Source organism: Fundulus heteroclitus, unplaced genomic scaffold, assembly GCF_011125445.2.
Source record: "Fundulus heteroclitus isolate FHET01 unplaced genomic scaffold, MU-UCD_Fhet_4.1 scaffold_139, whole genome shotgun sequence".
NCBI lineage: Eukaryota > Metazoa > Chordata > Actinopteri > Cyprinodontiformes > Fundulidae > Fundulus > Fundulus heteroclitus.
The window spans coordinates 418,386-440,205 of record NW_023396551.1 but is presented as its reverse complement, the minus strand read 5'-3'; the positions used below and the strand labels follow the sequence as shown (position 1 = coordinate 440,205).

The 21,820-nt window shown below is 41.7% G+C and overlaps 1 long non-coding RNA gene across 1 annotated transcript; it reads right to left on the bottom strand.

Annotated features, from left to right (window-relative positions):
- Positions 1–5,381: 5,381 nt before the first annotated feature.
- On the bottom strand, positions 5,382–6,510 carry LOC118558645. The gene is made up of 3 exons (XR_004928409.1): positions 5,701–6,510; positions 5,562–5,616; positions 5,382–5,471 (listed from the first exon to the last, which is right to left on the bottom strand). It is a non-coding gene; the product is annotated as an uncharacterized LOC118558645 (long non-coding RNA).
- Positions 6,511–21,820: the final 15,310 nt, after the last annotated feature.

Below are 21,820 nucleotides of genomic sequence, written 5' to 3'. Positions count from 1 at the left end.
GAAAGTGGTTAGAAGTTTGGAAAAATTGTTGAAAATTTGGCAGTACATTAAACATCTGTTCGAGGCATTATAAATTGGAAAGAAAAAAAAAAGGAACATGCCTTCTGTTAGAGTGTAATTTTAATGAGTGTTATCTATTGCAAAATAGCATTTCAACAAATGCCTAAATGAATGTATATACTTTCAGACATAAAATATAATTTGCAATTAAATAGTGATTAAAAGGTTTTCATTGTTAGATAGCCCTAGTTATAATAAATAAATAAATAGATATAATCCGTTGCCCTGTGACAGACTGGCGACCTGTCCAGGGTGTACCCCGCCTCTCGCCCACAGAACGCTGGAGATAGGCACCAGCACCCCCGCGACCCCATGAGGGATAAGCGGTTTGGAAAATGAATGAATGGATATAATCCGTCAGACTTCAATCTAGCTGAGTAATAGAGAGTAGTAAACCCCATCAGCTTCTGCTCATCTGCAGGCCTGGGAAAAGCATAGTATGCAGAACTAAACAGAGTAAAAAGTTGGGTTAAACTGTACCTTAATAGTGTATGCAAACGGATATTGCGGTTAATTTGATAAATTTTGTTAACCCTGCATTTAGTCATGAGTCAATTTTGAAGTTATCCTCAAAGGAAGCAGCTAAAATTGAGGAATGTATGACTAATGGTGATGGGTTGCATTGTTTTATTATAGATACTGATATTGCAGAACGGCAGAAACTAGTAGATACAGAAAATATTACGAGATCATCACAGGACGGTTCCCAAATTATTCAGTATATGTATCCACATTTTCAAAGTCCTACCAAAATGTAGAAGCCCTTGTCACACAGTAATTTAGAGGCAGAGGAATCTTTTATATTTGTTCATTTGGTAATGTGCACTTTCTGGTGAATAAACCTTTCCACATCGTGGCTGGCAGCGTTTAAAATTTACTAAACAAAGGCACATAATTGATTTTGGAGCTGTTTTAAAATGTAACTTTGGTGTTTTTATACTTTCTTCCTTGTTAGATGTAGTTAAATAGCATCTTCTTTATACACTTTAGCAGAAGGTTCCTGAGTTTCACTGGGACTCTCGATATCTTCCGAATAAAATCAGTTGGATGGATCAAACACACAGGTGTGGATCCTAAATAAATCAGTCCAATTTAGGGGAATTATTTAGAGTAATAGTGTTACAAAAAAAACCCCCCCAAAAAAACGTGTCCTCTTCAATATCTCAGCTGATGAATTTAAATCTTGATACGCTCGCTGAGACAATATTTGATACACCATTTGCCTGTGACTCAAAGGAAGGGTGATACATAATGCTTGAGTTTGTTAATTACTAAAAGTTGGTAAAATTACAGTTATTGGAAAACAACATAGAAAGGGAGTGAGAGTAAGCAGCTGATTCCATCGAGAACTGTCTCTATTTTAATTTAAGGTGGAGGAGCTCCCTTCCCCCCCTGTTTTTCTTTTTCTATCTTAATTTTGTTACAGGTCTGTTCGTTCTGGAGTATGGACACGGATGACATGAGACGCAGATCGGTGCCAATTTGGGGTTGGAAGAATAATACTGAGCATTTACAGCCGATATGTGTGTTGGTGTAACCTGACAACAGCCAGCTGTATGTATCGCTCCGCCTAGCTCCACTCACATACATCTGGGACACCGCTCCTTGAAAGTGATTTCCCCAACCAAATTTATGGTCTGGCCAATCAGGACGCAGGGCGGGTGTTTCCTGGATGTGACGTAGTGGAGAAGTTACCGTGATATTCCAACAACAATGGCGGCTCGCATCGAGGAAGCAAGCGTTAGCATTGATGCTGCTATTTCTTCTGTGTTGTCCAATCTATCTGATATTGTTTCATTAAAAGAACATCAGAGAATGGCTCTGAAGGCTTTTGTCGGTGGAAACCATGTTTTCGCCCTTCTCCCGACCAGATTTGGCAAGTTTTGTTTTCCGGGGCGCGTCCGCGGACGCGCAACGCGGACGCTCCCCAGAGCGGTTAGCGGTTAGCGCGAACCATATAAGGAGGCCTTTAGTCCTTAACGCGGTCGGCCCGGGATCGACTCCGACCCGCGGCGCTTTGCCGCCTGTCTTCCCCCCTCTTCCTGTCAGCTCACTTTTTTTTTTCCTGCGTCGGTCTCATCAGCGTCACGGGTTAGCTTCGGTGTGTGTGGTTAAAATAGCACGTCGATAAACATGACAGACAAGTGGCTTATCCAATCATATGCAAGGAGTTTTGATAAGGCCCAGCCTTCAGTAAAGGCAATTCCTATGGCGGTGTCCCAGATGTATGTGAGTGGAGCTAGGCGGAGCGACATGCAGCTGGCTGTTGTCAGGTTAGTGTTGGTGGGGCACCCATCACATCTGCTATAGTTGCTTACGCTGGACACTGGGCCGGGGACTGTTTCACATGACCAAATCCTGGCATGAAGTCCCAATACCACCTCACCTCCAGAAGGTCAGTGCCCCATCAAGGGGATAACGCTCCCATGAACAATGTTTCCTCACCCTGGAACAATGGCCAACGCCTGTGAACAGCACAGATCCTAAGCTGTCAAGGGAAAATGACTGTCTGCATACAGTGGAGTTGCATGCCTCATCCAGTTTCTGAGTCGTGGACCAGAACTTTGTCACTGAGGTGCGTCAACAGCGAATCACTGCAACACGTGGGGGTCACGAAATGTGGAGTTCCACACATGGAAGCTGTGAGTGCGACATCTAAACTCCAATCTCTTTTCTGCCTGATCTGCTGAAAATGTCAGTCCGAGTCCATCTCAAGGACCACAGACTGATAACAGACCTTTTTAAGGTAAATCAGACAGTTATTTCTACCAATATACTTCTGACCAAATTTAATGGGATGTGATTTCTCATATTTTTTCTGTGTCTCCAACTTTTGAGCTTCTAGGCAAACGGAACTGGAGCTGGATTATTCTTTCTAAAGGCAGCCGCTTGAGCATACCCCAGCGCACAGGTTTGCGGTTTTGAAAGTATAGTGCTGTCTGTTTACTTTTCTGTTATATATCTGATAGGTCCTTTTAACCATGTAGATCATCATTAAACAGCAGCTGGTGTACTTTACCATCACAATTATGGGCAGCAAATTCCCTGGGGTACAAATATTTTTAGGTGATATGTTCACATTTAGGTTTCTGTGAATTCTGCTTAACAACTGCATGTCATAAATTTCTGCAAGGGGGTATGCAAACGTCCTGAGGAAACAGGTTTATGGTGTTTTTCTGGAATGCAGAGTAGGTGCCCTGCCGTCTACATCCTGTGTTTACACAAGATACCAGGGACACTTTTTAGGTTACACAAATTAGTTAGGTTATTTCTTATTAGCTCACAAGTATTGAGATTTTTCTATTGTATGTATAACTGTTGCCTGCTAAAACATATCAGATTTTCACCAGAATTTGCTGTTACCAGGTGTTTTATTCAGGTAAAACCCAATATTTTATCAGTATGTAAGTACCTTGGAACATTCAGCATTCTCATAACATCAACTTGCTGTGAGCAAATTAGTTTACAGTCATCATTTCAATGGGTACACTGATTTTACACAACTTTTGGAGGACTTCTTGCAGATCTGTGGGATTATGAAATTGCATTATGTTTTGATCTGAATCCAGGATATAGGGCAGTGTTTTTTCCTACTTCAATTCAGATAAGTATTTGCGGTTACTTGATTCCCTATGATGGCTAATACTATACTTTGTTAATGTTTTGTAACAAAATTAATTTTGTTCCAAGCAGAGGGATATGACATAAACATTTATATGACATAAACATTTATATGATAACACTGTATCTTAAAGTTATATAGATCTTAAACTTTATATCAACTCTCGGCACAAGTAATTTGGATGAAGGGTTCTTGTGCAGGACCCCACGGAGGTATGTAACTGTGTTGTAAATCAGATAACGTTTGTTTAAACAAAAAGAAAACCCCCACAAAAGACCTTACCCATGGCTCTCTGGAATGTTGCTTTAAGTGACTCCCAAAACAGCCTAGGACCGTAAATTAGATTTAAGGTGTCGGAAAAGCCTGCTGCTCTGCTGGAGGAAGATGCTAGAGACAGATTCTATGAGGGGGGTTCTTGGAAAAAGGCTTAAACAGTTTAAGCAGGACAATAAACACTGCATGAAAAGTGAGATTTTCGTCCCCGTAAACTACCGCAGATCTCCCTCATTTTCAGCAGTTAACGACAATTTGCAACCCGCGCTTGTCGCCGTTTGTCAGTGCCACAAATTGTCGGAACCGGACAATGACGTATGTGGAGAGCGATCAGCTGTACTAATGGACCTAATAAGCATATGAATGCAGCAAACCCGCGCGGCTGGCCAGGTCTGGCTTGAATAACCTTACTCAGTATTGGCTGAAACCACTATTTTGAAACAAGTAAAATCGCTCGTAATTGGCAGCAAAACCACACGTGACCAGGCCAGGCTTGAATGTTCTTACTCGTGATTGGTTGGCATATATATATATATATATATATTTTATTATTATTATTTTATATATATATATATATATATATATATATATATATATATATATATATATATATATATATATATATATATATTTATTTATTCATATTATGCTGTATATTCATGTTATCCTACACTACTACACTATTATTAGACTACCATCAAGGACATGAATGAATTTATACAGGAAATGAACATTTGCCAAGAAGATGTTTATGCAAAGAAAGAGCTTTATTAAAACAAACACAACTATAGACAACGCGAGGATCTGCCCACACATGCGTATCCAAAAACTACAACTCCGTGAACTGTCCGTTTGCCTCCTCGGGGTTGGAGGTAACTGGCAGCATTCTTTCAGAGGCAGGTGCGTTGTGCAGACGCCTACTGTGCGTGGCTCTATACTTCGGCTTCGCCTCTAACCGGTACTGCAGCTTCACACAGAGTTCAGAGAGATCCAGCCTACGAAATGACGGCGGCCGTACAATCCATCCAGAGACCCCGCCAACGACGCCATCTTCTTCGCCAGACATGAGGTCGACGGTGGCGGACTTCCAGAGTTCCACTTCCACATCTGCAAGCACACTCTCCCTCGATTCCAGCAGCTGTAAAAAAAAACAAAAACAATATATCAGTACTGTGCGATGGGATGCACTGCGTATAGACACAACACATCTATCAATGCACCTGAAAAATAGTCACCAAATAAAGTCTTACCCTCTTTCTTCTAGCTCGACTCCGAGCTGAATTCTTGGCAGCTTCAGCTCCTGCGTACCGTCTCATAATAAGTCTTACAGGCGGCTGGAAAACAATTAAATGAGAGTGGTATGAATAAAAATCAAACGCAAGTCACAGTAACAAGGAAGGAGAAAACCGTAAAACAAGTCACTTACACACAATGTCGTCTTTATCAACAATCTGGACTTGCAGCTATTGCTCCGAGCAAATAGGAGGTCACCACCTCATTATGAGGCGAGAATAGTCTGTGAAAACAAAATGTACAGTTATGATCGGTATCTATCCGTATCTATTTCCTTTTACTGCAGAATGAAAGCATATTCTTTAAATCTTACCCTTGGTCCGGTTCATAGCGCCTGCAATTTGTCTCCGAGTTGTGAAGACGGCGTACTGCTTCCGGTGAACCACAAAAAATACACTTTAATAAAGCTTGTTCTTGCAAGTTGAGACGTCGTCCAGCCATTGATCACTTACCAGCTGTTGTGGTTTTATTTCATCTTCAGGCTCAGAAGAGGACATGAACACAGGAGCGGAGCGCTCAGCACGTTTTTTTTTACTTCTTCTTCTTCTTCTTCTTCTTCTTCTTCTTCTTCTTCTTCTTCTTCTTCGTGTGGGAGGAGTGTGAGTGAAAGAGAAGGGAGAGAGCGTGAGTTGAATCTGTTTGAGTGTTTTTTTTCCCTACTTTTTTCTATCTTTCACTGGGTGTATGTAAATATTGTATATATAGGTGTTTTGTTGTGCTTTAGGTTTTTTTTGGTAGGGTTTGTGGGGTTTGGTGGCCGTCGGGTTTTGCCCGGCGGCAGGTTGGCGTCTTGAACGCCATGGTGGTGGGTGGTGGCTCTGGTGTTTTCTCCATGCTGACACGGAAGAACAGCATCAAGGTGGGTGCTGGTTCTCCGTGCAGTGTGGAAGACGTTTGTCTGGCTGTGGGTGAGGTAATTGGGCATGGATTTATTAAGTCAGCAGCGCGAATGAATGGAGCTGTAGTTTTGTTTGTTGAAAAAGTGGAGCAGGCTCAACAGTTAGTGGAAACGGGCATTTCTGTAGATGGTTTGTTTTTACAAGTCTCGCCGCTTACCTTACCTGCAACTAAGGTAACATTGTCAAACGTCCCTCCATTTATTAGTGATGAGTTTTTGATTAAAGAGTTGTCTCGACATGGCAAAGTGTCACAAATTAAAAAAGTGCCGTTCGGTTGTAAATCACCGTTATTAAAACACGTTGTCTCTCACTGGAGACAACTGTTCATGATATTAAATCGTCGAGATGAGGAGCTTAATTTGCGTTTTCATGTCAAAATAGATGATTTTGATTATATTTTGTTTGCCACGTCTTCTAATATGAAGTGCTTTGGTTGTGGTCGGGAGGGCCACATTATAAAAATGTGTCCTGACCGGGCCGGGCCGGCCCCGCCGGGTTCGGCGAAGCAGCAGCCCGCTGCTGCTGAACAGGTGAGGGATCCACATGGCGAGCGGGCCGCTGCGGAGGAGCCCGCGCCCGCCGCGGGGGAGCCCGCGGGGGAACCTGCGGCTGCCGCGGAGGAGCCTGCGGGGGAACCCGCGGCTGCCGCTGACGAACCCGCGGGGGAACCCGCGGCTGCCGCTGACGAACCCGCGGGGGAACCCGCGGCTGCCGCATAGGAGCCCGCGGGGGAACCCGCGGTAGAAGAGCCAGCAGATGGTATTGTTGAGGTGCCAGTGGTGGACAGTAGAATGAGTGTGTGTGTGGGAAAAGATAGATGCACGGTGGTGTGTGGTGATAGGGTGGATGGTGTTGAGGGGGAGAGAGACGGTGTACAGGGAGAGCAGGAGGGGGTGAAGAGCAATGAGGAACATTTAGTGTGTGGAGATCAGAGAGGGAAAGGAGAGGTGGAGGTAGGTAATTGGAATGAAAGGAGGAACAGTGTAGAGTCGGTTTTGGGAACTGGATTGGAGGGAGAGACAGGTGAGACGGAGGAGGTGATGGAAGTGGAAGCTTCAGCTCCTAAAAAGAGGCGAAGCAAAAGGAGGAATGTGGTGGCAGCTGTTCAGGCCAGCAAGAAGGCCAGCAAGCTTGCTGCAGAGAGGAGGGAGGTGTCAGATAGCAGCGAAAATGAGAGCTGTTTCTCTGACACCAGTGAAGCATCTCTATCACAAACCAGTATCAGGAAACCTAGGTACCCTGTAGAGTCTTACAGAACTTTTTTACAACAGACTAAAGGATTGAGAGGAGTAAAAATTGAAAATTATTTTGCTGATTTGAGATTATTTTATTTCTCTGCAAGATATCATATCAGGAACAAGGGGGTATCAGGTTTTACAGATACAGAAGTTTTTAGACTAAAGAAAATAATGTCCAAAGTAAGAAAACAATTTTGAGTTAAATGATGCACAGTAGCCTTTTATTATTATTATTATTATTATTATTATTATTATTATTATTATTATTATTATTATTGTTATTATTATTATTATTATTATTATTATTATTATTATTAAGGTTTTGGTGTGATGGTTTTAGCTTCTTACCCATTATGGATTCTTTTAAAATAGCATCATTGAATCTTAACGGGGCGAGGGAGGCTGAAAAACGTGCTTTAATTTATCAAACATTGAACCAAAAAAGAATTGATGTCATTTACCTACAAGAAACGCATAGTGATCTTTTAACTGAAGCAGACTGGGGTAGAGAGTGGAGGGGGGAGGTCATTTTAAGCCACGGCACCTCCCAGAGTGCAGGGGTGGGTTTTCTGTTCTCCAAAGCTTTCACCCTAAACTCTACGGAAGTTGAACACGTTATTCAGGGGAGGTGTCTTTTAGTCAAAGCAAAGTTTGATCATTTTAAAATGGTTTTTATTAATATTTATGCTCCCATCACCAATGCAGAGAAAAAGTGTTTTTTTGAACAAATTGGGGAAAGGTTGGGTGATTGTGGGTCTGAGGATTATGTTTTTATTAGGGCTGGGCAACGATTAAAATATTTAATCGCGATTAATCGCCCTGATTAATCGCGATTAATCGCGATTAATCGCATTGTATTTACAAACTCCAAGAATGAATTCAAAAGTAGTGTAAAGAGCACTTTTATTTTAATGTTCTGCTGCCATATGAACAAAAGTGTTGTAACATTTGTAGCACTTATTTTATACTGGATATTTTCAACCCATCTATTGAATTTAGTGCACTACTTGATCTTTTCTTCATAAGAGAACAGCAAGCACTGCAGCCAAAATATGGCCTTTTTTGACCTGCTGTATATTAGCCAGTCCCTAAGCTTGATGTATCATGAAACTGTTGACCTTTTGGGTTTTGTGGTTTTTATTTTATTATTACAATTAAATAATAATAATAATAATAATAATAATAATAATAATAATGTTATGTTCAGTGTTTTTTCGCTAATCCACCTCTTATATATTTCAATCCTTATGTAATTTTGTCTGTGTTGTGTGCACCTGCCTGTTGCTTTAATCCTATAAATTTCCCCGTCGTGGGATAAAAAAGGATTAGCTAATGTTATCTTATCTTAAATAACACTTTTTAATATATGTACTGGGTTCTTTCAAGGTCTTAATTACATGTTATGTGTGGGCTCCAGTAACATCCATCCATCCATCCATCCATCCATCCACTGATCTACCTGGATGTTCCCTGGAGGACTGAAACGCCTCAGAGACGTCTGTGGGTCTGTCGGGGCAATGAGAGAAGTTTCGTCTCCTCTCTCCGTTTCTGGGGCTCGACGTTTTCATGTTTTTTCACGTGCTTAGATAAATTTGTTGTGTTTCCACTGAAATGAACCGGCTTTTTACAAAACATACAGCTTGATTTCATTTACGGTATTGAAATAAAGCCAAACGGTGCTACTTCCTCTGTTCATGTTTTTTCGCTGCTGCGGTCTCTCTCAGTTGTTTCTTTGCTAAGTTTGTGTGAGAGCTGAGTGGGCGAGCCAGGCTGAGCCTGCGTGCTGATTGGCTGACGCCGCTGAGCCATGTACGAGAGGGGAGGGGAAGCGGGAGAGTGCTGCCGTGACAGCGCGCTGCAGTCAGCGCGCCTGCTGACTGACACTGACTGAAAGCATGTGAGCAACATGCGTTAATGCGCGATAAAATAAATATCGCCGTTAATAGTGTAATGAATTAACGCGAAATTAACGCGTTAACTTGCCCAGCCCTAGTTTTTATAGGTGGGAATTTTAATTGTACTGAAAACAAGTTTTTAGATCGTAATCATGCAGAGCCGCACCCAGCGGCCCAACACGCTCTGAGGCAGCTGGTCTCATCTCACGGCTTGGTGGATGTATGGAGAAGGATGCATGCAGGCTCCAGGCAGTACACGTGGTCTCACATTAAGGAAAACAGAATCTCTTTAGCTCATCTTGACCGGTTTTATTGTTTTAAACACCATTTTAACGTGTTTAAAACCTGCCAGATTTTACCGGTGGCTTTTACAGATCACTCGTTGCTTTTAGGTAGTGTTTTTATAAGAAACATTTTACCTAGAAGCGCTTACTGGCATTTTAACTCAGCTTTAACTTATGATCAGAGTTTTAGAGAGATTTTAAAGTATTTTTGGACTGGTTTTAGACAGCGAAAGTCTGATTTTACCTGTCTGAGACAGTGGTGGGACCATGGAAAAGTTCAAATAAAACTGCTGAGTCAGCAGCACACTCTCAATGTTACTCGTGACATTACCGGATCTATCTGAGATCTGGAGATGAACATCGTGGAATTAGAACAACTTAGTGAATCCACATGAAATCGAGAGCACATTGAAGCTCTCAAATCTAAAAGGCTAGTTTTAGCAAACCTGCTGGAGTCTAAAGTCCAAGGCGCATTGGTCAGGTCCCGGATCCAGAACATCACGGAGATGGATGCTCCCTCTAGCTTCTTCTTCAGCTTGGAGAGGAAGCACGGGCAGAGGAAGCAGATCCACTCTTTGTTGTCAGACACAGGGCAGCAACTGAGTGAACCAGGGCAGATCAGGAGGAGGGCTGTGGAGTTTTACCGTTCTCTGTTCCACAGTGAATACAAAGAGAATGAGGAATGTTTTAGGGAGTTCTGCAATGAACTACCCCAGGTCTCTAAGGAGATAAATACTGAGCTGGAGTGCCCGCTGGGGCTTCAGGAGCTCCACACAGCCCTCCTCAGCATGCAGGGCCAGAGGTCCCCGGGAATTGACGGACTCACGGTCGAATTTTACAAGGCCTACTGGGATCTTCTGGCACAAGACCTGCTAGACGTCTATAATGAAAGTCTGCACACTGGTCGACTCCCCTTGTCCTGCCGCAGGGCAGTCGTCACCCTGCTGCCAAAAAAGGGGAACCTCCATGACATCAAGAACTGGCGCCCTGTGTCCCTCCTCTGCACCGATTACAAGATCCTCTCCAAGGCCTTGGCCACTCGGCTGGGAAGGGCTATGGAGCAGGTCATCCACCGGGACCAGACCTATTGCGTCCCCAGCAGGTCCATGGTAGATAACATCTACCTAATTCGGGATGTTTTGGAGGTCTCTGGTTCATTGGGTTTGAATACGGCCTTGATCGCACTGGATCAAGAAAAGGCATTTGACCGCATTGAACACGGCTTCCTCTGGAAAACCATGAGGGGGTTTGGGTTCAGCGATGGTCTCATTGCCAAGATCCAGGTGCTGTACAGTGACATTGAGAGTGTCCTGAAGATCAACGGGAGCCTGTGTGTTCCTTTTAGGGTGTGTAGAGGCGTTCGACAGGGCTGCGCGCTCTCGGGGATGCTCTACACACTCTCCCTGGAACCTCTCCTTCAGAAACTACGTTTGTGTGTTTATGGTCTGGTTTTACCTGGTTTTAGGAACAATATGGTTTTATCTGCCTACGCTGACGATGTTGTTGTTTTTATAAAAGATCAACATGATGTTACTGTTTTAACCAAGATCACAGAAATGTTTTCTGCATTGTCTGCTGCGAGGGTGAACTGGGGAAAGAGCGAAGCCCTGGCCGTCGGCGAGTGGTCTGCTGGGCTCCCAGTTCTCCCTCGAGGTCTTTTTTGGAAGAAAAATGGTTTTAAATATCTTGGTGTGTTTTTAGGCAGTAAAGAAATTGTAAGCAAAAACTGGGAGAAGGTTGAGGAAAAAATTAAAAACAAGTTGTCAAAATGGAAGTGGCTTCACTCACAAATGTCTTACCGGGGCAGGGTGCTGGTTTTAAACAATTTTATAGCATCGCAACTGTGGCACAAGTTGTCAGTTTTAGACCCGCCAGCTAGTTTACTAGTAAAAATACAATCAGAGATGGTCAACTTTTTTTGGAACGGTCGACATTGGGTGCCACAGTCTGTCTTGTTTTTACCAAGAGAGGAGGGGGGCCAGGGCCTTGTCCACCTGGCCAGTAGAACAGCAACGTTTACAGTTTATACAGAAGTTCCTAACAGGATCGCCTGTGTGGAGGGATGTGGCTAGCTGTATTCTCAGACGTGTTAATTTTCTGGGCCTGGATGCTGCTCTGTTTTTAACTGATTTTAGTCGTTTAAATGTAAAAGGGTTGCCTCAGTTTTATCAAAGTGTTTTTTTAAACCGCACAGATCAAAAACGCAAAATTCTCTGCATTGGCTTTTAGAAGAACCGCTAGTGTGTGGAGCAAGACTGGACGTCAGTGATGGCACCGTGCCGGGACTTTCTGAGGCGTTGTCCAGGTCTGGGACGGTGACCCTGCAGCGGCTGGGGGAGGTGGCTGGACCGGATTTTTCCAACGTACAAGAGGTTGGTTCACTGCTTGGGGTCCGGTCCCCCAGACTGGCACAGCGCTTTCTGGAGCGGATTAAGGAGCAGATGACAGCTGGGGAGAGACGGCTCCTGTGGCTAGAAGTTATGAAAAAGTGCCTGCCCGACACGACTGACCCGTTCCCGGACGTGTTCCTGGTTCCGGACTTTGAGGAAGACAGTGGTCCCCTGCTGCAAAGCGTAGTCCCAGGGATGGACTTATGTAAAACGGATCCAAAAACAATTTACAAATGTTGTATGAAAATACTGAACAAGAGAACTCTCCACAGCAGAGCAATCAGTGTGTGGAGTGAAAAACTTGGAGGACAAAAACCTCAGTGGAGGACTCTATACAAGCCTTCGATAAAAAAACGGACTGGTGACCTTCAGTGGAGGATTCTGCACGGCGCCATCGCCACAAACTCGTTTTTATCGGTCATCAGTCCAGGGGTTTTAAATGAGTGTCCTTTTTGTAGTTTGTCAGAGAGTGTTTTTCATGTTTTTATGGATTGTGTACGGTTAACTAGTTTTTTTTATTTTTAACGGGCATTTTTAGCCTCTTTGGCGTGGTTTTTAGCAATTCCGTTTTTATTAATGGTGTACATCACAGTCGAACCACTAGTTTTAAATCCCGGATTTTGACTGAAGCAAAAATGGCTATTTATATAACACGACGGGACAAAATGCAGGCTGGACCTCAACTTGATGCCGTGGCTCTGTGGAAGTGTAACATTAAGGCCAGGTTGAGGTTGGAGTTTTGCTTCCACAGAGCCACCGGGAATTTGAAGGTTTTTTTTACAACTGTGGGGTTTTAACAATGTATTGTGCATCATTTCTGATAAGGGAGTACTAACTTATAACAAGCTGTTATTGTAAATATTTATTGTGTTTTTTAGTATCCTTGATATGATTCTGTAACGGTTTTTTGTTAAATTATTGTATAATAAATGTTTTGCTAAAAATCAAAAATCTTCTTCTTCTCTTCTATCATGGCGGATCGCAAGCAACTTTAAGGTGCATACCGCCACCTACTGTTCATGAGTGTGTAGCAACAGTGTTTTACATCTATTAAATTCTATTTGTTAATTTTGTATTCTGAAGATAATAAATAATAAATAAATAATGCTTTCCTTAATCTATAAATATCCTTTATATTTCCTTTATTTCCCAATAATCTTCCCACTGTCGCTTCATGCTTGCTCAGTATGAGGGATTGCAGCAAAGCCATGTACAATGCAGATGACTCTTCCTGTGGTTCTACGCTTCCCCAGGAGTGAATGCTGCTTGTCGGGACTTTGATGCAATCAACTGGTTTCCTTATATAGGACATTTTTGATCAATCTGTATAATCTGACCCAATCTGTATAATATGATTGAACTTGACTTTGTAAAGTGCCTTGAGATGACATGTTTCATGATTTGGCGCTATATAAATAAAATTGAATTAAATTGAATTGAATTTAAGACTCCATTCTTGGCCTGTCCTTTTCTTCCCAACAAGTTTGTAAAATTGTTGAAGTTACATTTTCATCCATACTACTTTTAATTTTCATCCAATATACTAAACCTAATTTCATTCTTCTGAATTCCAGTGGAGTTTCTCCAGTCTCTACTAAAAGAGCGTTGATAGGTGTTGTTTTCACTGCTCCTGTGCATATACGTAAAGCCCTACTTTGTAATCTATCTATTCTTTGTAATGATGTTTTAGCTGCTGCTCCATAAATAAAACTGCCATAATGTATTATTGATCTCATGAGAGCCCTATATATGTTTAATAATGATTGTCTATCTGCACCCCAATTATTTCTAGCCACAGCCTTCAGTAAATTTATAACTTCTAACTAAATAACACATTTTACGAAGTGATCAGTCCACAAGTGAAAAACCAGGAGACTTGTTGATGAAACTTCTGGCCATGATGCTTTTGTCATGGCAATCAACCTTCAAGATTTCTGACAATGCCATCACATCACTTCTTCTGTGCATCAAACATTTCATGTGGATACTTGATGGGGGGACCACTGCCTACAGAAGCCCACGTCAATTTCTGACAATTCATGGCAGTTTTTGGTGTTGCCTGCAAATTACCGTAAACAGCTGTGAACCTGAACTTCCACGACAATCTACAGTGCCGCATAGTGACGAAAATCACACTTTTCATGCAGTGAAAGTGAATGTTAAATAAAACAGAAAAACTATATAGACTACAAAAAACTGGATAAAACAGAGATAAACAGAGGGTACCTTAATGCATATTTAGTTTAGTTTAAAATCGTTGGTGTGTCAGGTAGGTTAGTTAAGGTTTCAAAGCCACATATATCTGTTAAGTAAACCGGATCAGGATTTGTAACAACTGGATAAAACGATAGGTGAACAAAATGGGGGTTTGCTTTTTCTCTCAGATTAAAAATAGGAACTTTTTCGCAGCATAGACATCTGAGTATGGAGTAAAGGGTACAGAAGTAAAGTGTGGTGACGTGCTGAAAGGTTTTGTGTGGAGTGGTGTGATGGATGGTAATCTTTAATCTGTACTCCAAAGAACATTCTGACATTCTTGCAGGATAACTGTACTTGGATTTCAAAACTGCATTAACTAATCTTTGATTTTATAGACAGGGGGATCTTCACCAGAGATTAACGTATTCGTGTGGTCGCTGCATTTTCTTACAGGACAGCGTAAGGACGGGGAAAGTGAAATTGCGATAAAATGTCTCATTAACTATTACATTTATAAAATAGGTTTCCCATAGGCTGGAGATGGAACAATAGACAGGTGGTAAGGATTAATGGGGATAATTCTAAACACAATTGGCTAAAATTCTGTGCACAGACTAAATTGAAAATGGGGTGAAAAAGCTGTGAAGTGTGTTTCTTGTGGGAGTTTTCAGTTAATTTCATTACAGGATATGTTTCCATATGACTGAAAGGAGCTTTTCGGGACCGAAGTCAACCTCCAGAATTACAGTTAGCACACGACATTTGATATCTAAACGGTTGTCGTGTAAGTTTCAGGAGACATGAAATTAGGAGAGTCCAAGTATGTGAAGGGAGTCCACCAACCCCCAACCTCGAAGGATGCACGCTAAGGTCATCACAGACAGATGTGGTGGGCCAAAGGGTCAGGGGCCCTTCACATTCCAGGAGCCATGTGTACCAGCAACAGAGGGTTCAAGGGAACAATACCGGGCCAGCCTTCGGGTCAGACTGGCTGACTGGAAGGGTTTTCAACTGCCACCCACCTGTGCCATCCGGCAACGAGGGCAGCTCGAGGCGCCGATAGCCACTCAAAAGGATGAGGTGGCTGGAAGTTTATTTTGTTTTCGTTTTTTATTTTTAATAAAGATTAACATACAGTTCTGTGGAGACTGCGGTTGGAACACTGACTCTTTAACCCATCTTCTTTAAGGGCAATGAGAAGACATCTCCGAGATGCAAGACATCATGACAACAATTGAATGCATTGTGTAAAAAAAGAAAAAAAAATGAGAGTTTTGTAACCACTGCATATGTCTTACAAGTTCCATATTCATAAGGTGTTCAATATTAGTATTGTTAGAATCTTGGTTTCACATTGCATGATAATCTGGTTTTTATTCTGTGGTTTGATCTGAGCGTAGTGCTTTCAAGGGTTATCTTTATTTCTAAGAAGACATTTTGTTAATCTAGGTTAGGACTCTTAAAGTCATATTTAGATCATATAATAGTTTCTGGTAGTTGCACATTTATCTCAGCCTTGCACCTCTCGGATAAAGGTGCTTACTTTTCTTAATTCTAGGTTAAAGATTCAGATAGGTTTAGTAGCTTTTTAGCTTATACTTGGGTTATTTTACATTTAAGGGGAACATTTGAACTTCATATGATTTCATAAGTCGCCAACAGAGGGGACAGTGGGTTACAATACTACATCTTACTATTTACATTTTGTTTAAGGGTTTCAAGACATAGACTTAGTTTAGCCTAGTTATTGGTTTGATCTATAAGAGATCAAAACAGAGGGGTTGTTAAGAATTAAAAAATATATCTTAGTTGGGGTTACTGAGGAAAGCAGAGTGGTGTCTGTCCCTCCCTGCTTCAGCGTAAGATAAACATGGAGTTTTATTGCTGAGGGGGTGGGTCAGAAAGAAAGATCCTTTGTTCAAAACAGATTTTCCCCTCCTCCAAAAAACATGGGATGATCTCACCCTTAAAAAGATGTGTTCAGACTTTTTAAAGATCAGACAGACTTATCCACTGTGCGGGAAAACATTTTGTAATGATAATGTACTCTGTCTCCATATTTAATTTCTATGAATTAAATATGCATTTAAACTGTTCTACCTCTTGATCAATGTTTCCTCATTTATAGCCAAATCCGGAGCTGGGAAAGATGGGTTTTTAATAAACATGTAACAGCAGCCCAGTAAAACCCAATCTTATCAAAAGATACCCTGCTTCACCGCAGAACGGAAGTTGCATGACGTCACCGTGAAAAGGGTCTATTTGGAAGACATACAGCTGTTTCATCCCGTTGGGATCCATTCGAATACGTGGCACATGTTTGATTTCTTGCTGGACCGAGAACCTCCGAATCAAACTTATCCCTGCTTTCCTATGCAGGAGGTCGACTTTAAAAAGTACTTTGAATTCACTTCGATCAGAGACTGAGAGTTGCTTATCTCCTAGTGATCGTCGGGAACCATGCTCTGTTTGGCTAAACAAAGTGTCTGAAGAGCCCAGAGACCGATGGAATTTCCTCCAGTTCCTTGCTGCCTGACGGACCGGCACCACTCGAAGCTGCTGAAACCACAGATCCGTGGACTCGAAACCAGGACATCCGCTGAGGCAATGTCAGAGTAAAGAAAGAATTTCCTTTTTATTTCTCTTTTGACCCATAAGGTGATATATTTGGTGCCTGTGCAGAATCTATTAGGAATTAGTTTGATGCTTAATTACTCCAAGACGGAGTTTGTTTTAACTGCTGGATATCTCTGATGTATGTGCATGCATTTTTGTAAGTGATTCTGCTGTGTTTGGTTGGTTACATCGTGGCTCCGCCAAGAGCCGATCTTTACTTTTTCCCCCTTTCCATCCTTATCTTCAGTTCAATCCCTGCACTAGGCACGTGCACTAAAGATGTCATTAAGACCTCCCCCTCCCGCATCACGCAAGGTCGTAGGTTGTATGTCGTCATAGTTGCCATCTTGGGAAGGTACAGAGTAGCTAAGTGGTTAGCTAGCTTGTTGTGAAATACAGAAGCGTCCATCTAGTTTTCCAAAGCTACTTTGTCTTTCAATGCTGCTACGTCAAGTGCCGACGTCTGGAATCTGATGTTTAAACACCTGTGAGTTGAACTAAGAATTGCTATCCCTCATTTTAATACATTTTTGACTTGTTTATTTTCATTTATTTTTCTTTTACGTGTTTATTTTAGTAGTGAGTAGAGTTTCCTAGGTTATTGAATTAGAATAATTACTGTGACAGGAAGTTGTTTTAGTTCAAAAAATAACAACGGGTGGAATAGTAATTGTTTGTGTTTATTTTGACCCAGAGTTGCATGGTCTTTCAGAGTACAGAATTACTAGCTTTGTGAGACCATCCTGATCTCGCAAGCTTTCAAGGTTTCACTCGCAGATCAGTCTGGCCACTTCCCATTCAAGAAAATTTGGAGCCGTTCACCAAACGAACGTCCAATCAGCGTTGGCTTTGAGGCGGGTTGAGGTGTGACGCAACGAGAAGCGCGACAGTTCAGTCTAAAGAACATGGCGGCTTCAGCCAATGAAACTAGCATTAGCGTGGCTATTGGGCAAGTTTTATCGGAATTACAGAGTATTTCTTTGCTGAGCTAACGAGCCTTTACTTGCAGCAGCAAGAGTAGCTTGGCTTGTGGTTGTGTTTTCGTCGTCGCTCTGTTACGACAAGTACGTCATATGCTTTGTTGATCTGATTGGTTTACTTGGCCCGTCTATCACCAACATAGGCCAATCAGCTAACCAGTATTTTTGCCCCTTCCCAAAATTACTTCAACAGAAGGTTTCCAGATGGATATGCGGAGCAAATCCATCTGGCGGAGTCAGGTAACAGAATTACCTCTTTTTGAGTTAACAATTGAAATCAGCTGAGTCATTTTCATTGGTTTGTGGTAAAGGAGTAAGGATTAAACTACTTGCAGTTATAATTGAGTTATCAACGCTTGCTGTATAAATCTCATCGGTCAGAAACCGGTCAGATCACATTGTTCAAGCAAAAATAAGTTCATAACAGCTAATTAATAAATGCAATATTGGTATTAATCATTACAAGCTTATATCCCTGGGATCACACCCATTTGAATTATATTTGTTATAGCTACCATTTGAGTTTGAATGACCTATTATTAAAATTATAATAGCAAATAATAATTAATAATAATCATCATAATCAAACAGGTTTTTGGCATAACATCATTAAATTCAATCATGGCCCTTTTGCATCAGAAATCATCACAATGCACCCTGGTAGAACTCGACTTATTCTCAGCCCCCATGACTCAACTATCTATTGAAGATAAGGTCTACACCGAAATATTACCCATGTCAGCAATTACAAACACCGGTCCGATCGAGTTTTTTATTCCTGGAGATGGAGAAAAATACCTGGATTGGAACAATACTTTGCTGCACGTCCATCTGAAGATCACAAACGCAGATGGAAGCAACCTGGCAAACGACAAGGCCGTAGGCCTCATAAATTACCCACTGAATACAATGTTCAGTGAATACGACATTATTCTGGGAGACAGATTAATTTCATAGTCGAGCGTGACTCACCCGTACAGAGCAATGATTGAAACTCTGCTCAACTACTCAGAGGATACGTTAGAGTCAAATCAGCGCACGTCTCTGTTACAAAGACACAGTGGGAGCTATAGACTCAATTGTTGCGAATGATGATCCGAACAGACTAATTCCAGAGAGTTACAAATGATGGGTCCGCTTCACAAAGATATTTTTTCTGCGAAAGACTCCTCTTAAATTCTGTCGACATGAGGGTTAAACTAACCCGAGGCAGAGGCACTTTTGGATAACTTTTTCAAGATGTATTTTGCGTTTTTCCGATCTCTGTTAGGTAGGGCTTTTAGAACTTCACTAGCGGTTTTGTCCAATTCAGCAGGAGAGGGTGTAGAACCGGTAAAACCAGAGTCTGCCTCATCGTCATTATTTTCAGACATCGGGTTACGCTGCAAAGTTAAAGTCACTCTGGGCTCCTCTAGCTGGCCTTGTTTCATCAGAGATACCTCTGCAGCAGAGCGTTGTATTTTTAATTTTTTTCTTAAGAACTCAGTCCTGGTTCATTCAGTATTTCTATCATTTTAGAATCCAAATCCTCCTCAGCCGTCTGTCTGATAGAAGGCTCTGATGGAGTGAAACGCTTGAACTGATGTGGTGAAACGAGATACATCTTTTGCGCCGTCCTAAGAGACATTTTCTCATCTCCTGATGAGACCACCCACCAGCTCTCCGATTAAAGGGGCCACAACACACAGCAAGGGAAGAATAAAACCACCTGTTTGATTTTTCAGAGCCAACTGCTTGCGTTTTAACCCTGTTCTTTTATCAGCCAGCAGTCTGATGCTTCTGCTTTTCCAGTTTTTTTATGTTGAGAAGGAGATACTTTAACTTTTAAGATATTCAGAACTATCTCACACAAAGCTTTAAGAAAGTCGGGCGAGCAGTTAGTGAGAATGTCTTTACGTTTCTGTGGAGTAGCGTGATACAGAGCTCTGAATAAGGGAGCGTTCCTTTTAATGCACCGTTAAATCCCCCAGATAACTCCCCAGATCAAGGGAGCTCTCACCCGGTTTAACAACGTAGATCAGGCAGTCTGTGTCCATGTACAAATTACTATCATTCAGAAAGTGAAAGTAACTCACTGTGTATTTACCTGAGAACAGAAAGTTGAAAAAGTCATCAGTCTCGCTCACAATGGTAGCTTGAGCCAGGTCATTTCTCTGTGCAAATTTCCCCCAAAAACTGTTCAGACACAGTTTAGCCACCTGTCTTTTAGCCGGATTTACTTGGATGTTTTCCACATTCAGCTGGATGCCCCAATTAAGTTTGTAGTCCGCCACATACTTTAACCTGCTCTCCTCATCCGCCGCTTCAGCCGGGAAGCGGTGGATGAGGGTAAGCTTCCTGCTTACCCTTGAGAAAGGTGTGGATATAAGGTTTAAAGATTTAACTGCTTTGTTTCTCAAAATGCCAAACCTCTGTGATTTCTGCAACGCGGTAACCGTGTTCTAATTGTTTGGAAAACTCGACGCTCAACCATATGCCTGTCAACGCTCTCTCTTGATAAGAGTGGGTGCAGGGACCTGTCTGGTAGTTAATTTCAGCGCAAGCACAGCAGAGAGTGAACACCAGCTTACCGGCAGATGTCCTATACGGTAAAACTGGAAAAAACAGGCCGCGTGGTGGTTCACGGTTGCCCTGATGAAGCCGTAATAGTTGCGGGGGTCGTCAAAGTCTTTGCAAATGATCTTGGGATGACACAGAAGGTAATACAGAAGGTAGGGGAAGAAAGAATTCACATAGGGATACAGCGATGTAAAGTTGACATAGTGCATCGTTTCCTCCTTCCCAGCCATGTACCTCAGTCTGAGACCACACGTCCTGCCGCCGTATAACGCTTCTCGCGGGTAGAGAGGCTCTGGTGCGTTGAAACGTTCCAGAAACCTTTTGACACTCAAGTGTAACGTTTTCATTTTGGTCCGATCATGTTCCTAGCAATCTCTAACTGCACGCCGTAAACTGACTGCAATAACCTGGCTCTTTCCATGGTAGTTGAGTGGAGTGCTTCAAAGCAAATATGTGTAGGTAGTATTGTTTCTTTATTATTCAATTTAAAAAAAGGTTGCTTCAATCAAAAAATATTTTCAATTAAAAATACCTTCACTTCAATTCAAAATTCAAAAAATAAACTTTTCAATCAAAGAAAAAAAGTATTTGAATCCAAAAATATATTTGAGACTCAAAAAATACATTTGAACACTGCTTTTCTTTGATTGAAAATGTTTTCTTTGATAGAAGTCCGTTTTTTTTTTTGTTTGAAGCAAACTTTGTTATTGAAGTAACATTGTTTTTTGATTGGACCGTATGATGGGTAGGACATTTGTGTCTTTATCATTCAATCAAAACATAAGTTGCTTCAAACAAACAAGAGAATCACTAAAAAAGTCACTTCAATGAAAAGAAAAACGTTTTCAATCATAGAAAATAGTTTTTGAATGCAAATAAAATATTTGAGACTCCAAAAATTGCATTTGAACACTTTTTTTTTTTTTTATGTTTTATTTGATTGAAGTAATCTTTTTTGTGTTTGGGGTATACATGTGTAACCGGGTGGTTTATTGGTCGGGAACAATGGAGTGGTTGTAAATTCCCACACATTTCATGTCCCTGAATGCATCTGTGCCCTATTTCTCCACCTTCCTCTGGTTTGCAGCGTTGTTGGGCTCATTAGTAGGTGTATATAGGCACCAGGTGTGCCTGCCAAGCTAGGAGTGGATTTGGATCTCACTTGGCTGACCACTGGAGCTGTTAGTCTGCTGTACCAGGAATTGGTATAGGGAAATTTGTGTTGCTGGGATCATTTCAGTGACTTCTCACTGCAGCATCTGAAGGTACCAGTTTTTCCATTGTTTTCTTATGTCTTGTTGTTAGCAGACCTTTTTATTGTCATCTTTTTGGGTATTTCAGGTTGCTGCTGCTGCATATTATGCTCTCACCCAGGTGCAGGGTTAATGCTCTGGATTAATTAAGAAAAGGGGTTGTTGTTTAGAGCTGGAGTTGTAGCACCACACATACTGAATCAGATAATAGTGCGGGGTTCTTTTTAATTTTTATTAATTAGCTGATTGGGCACAGCTT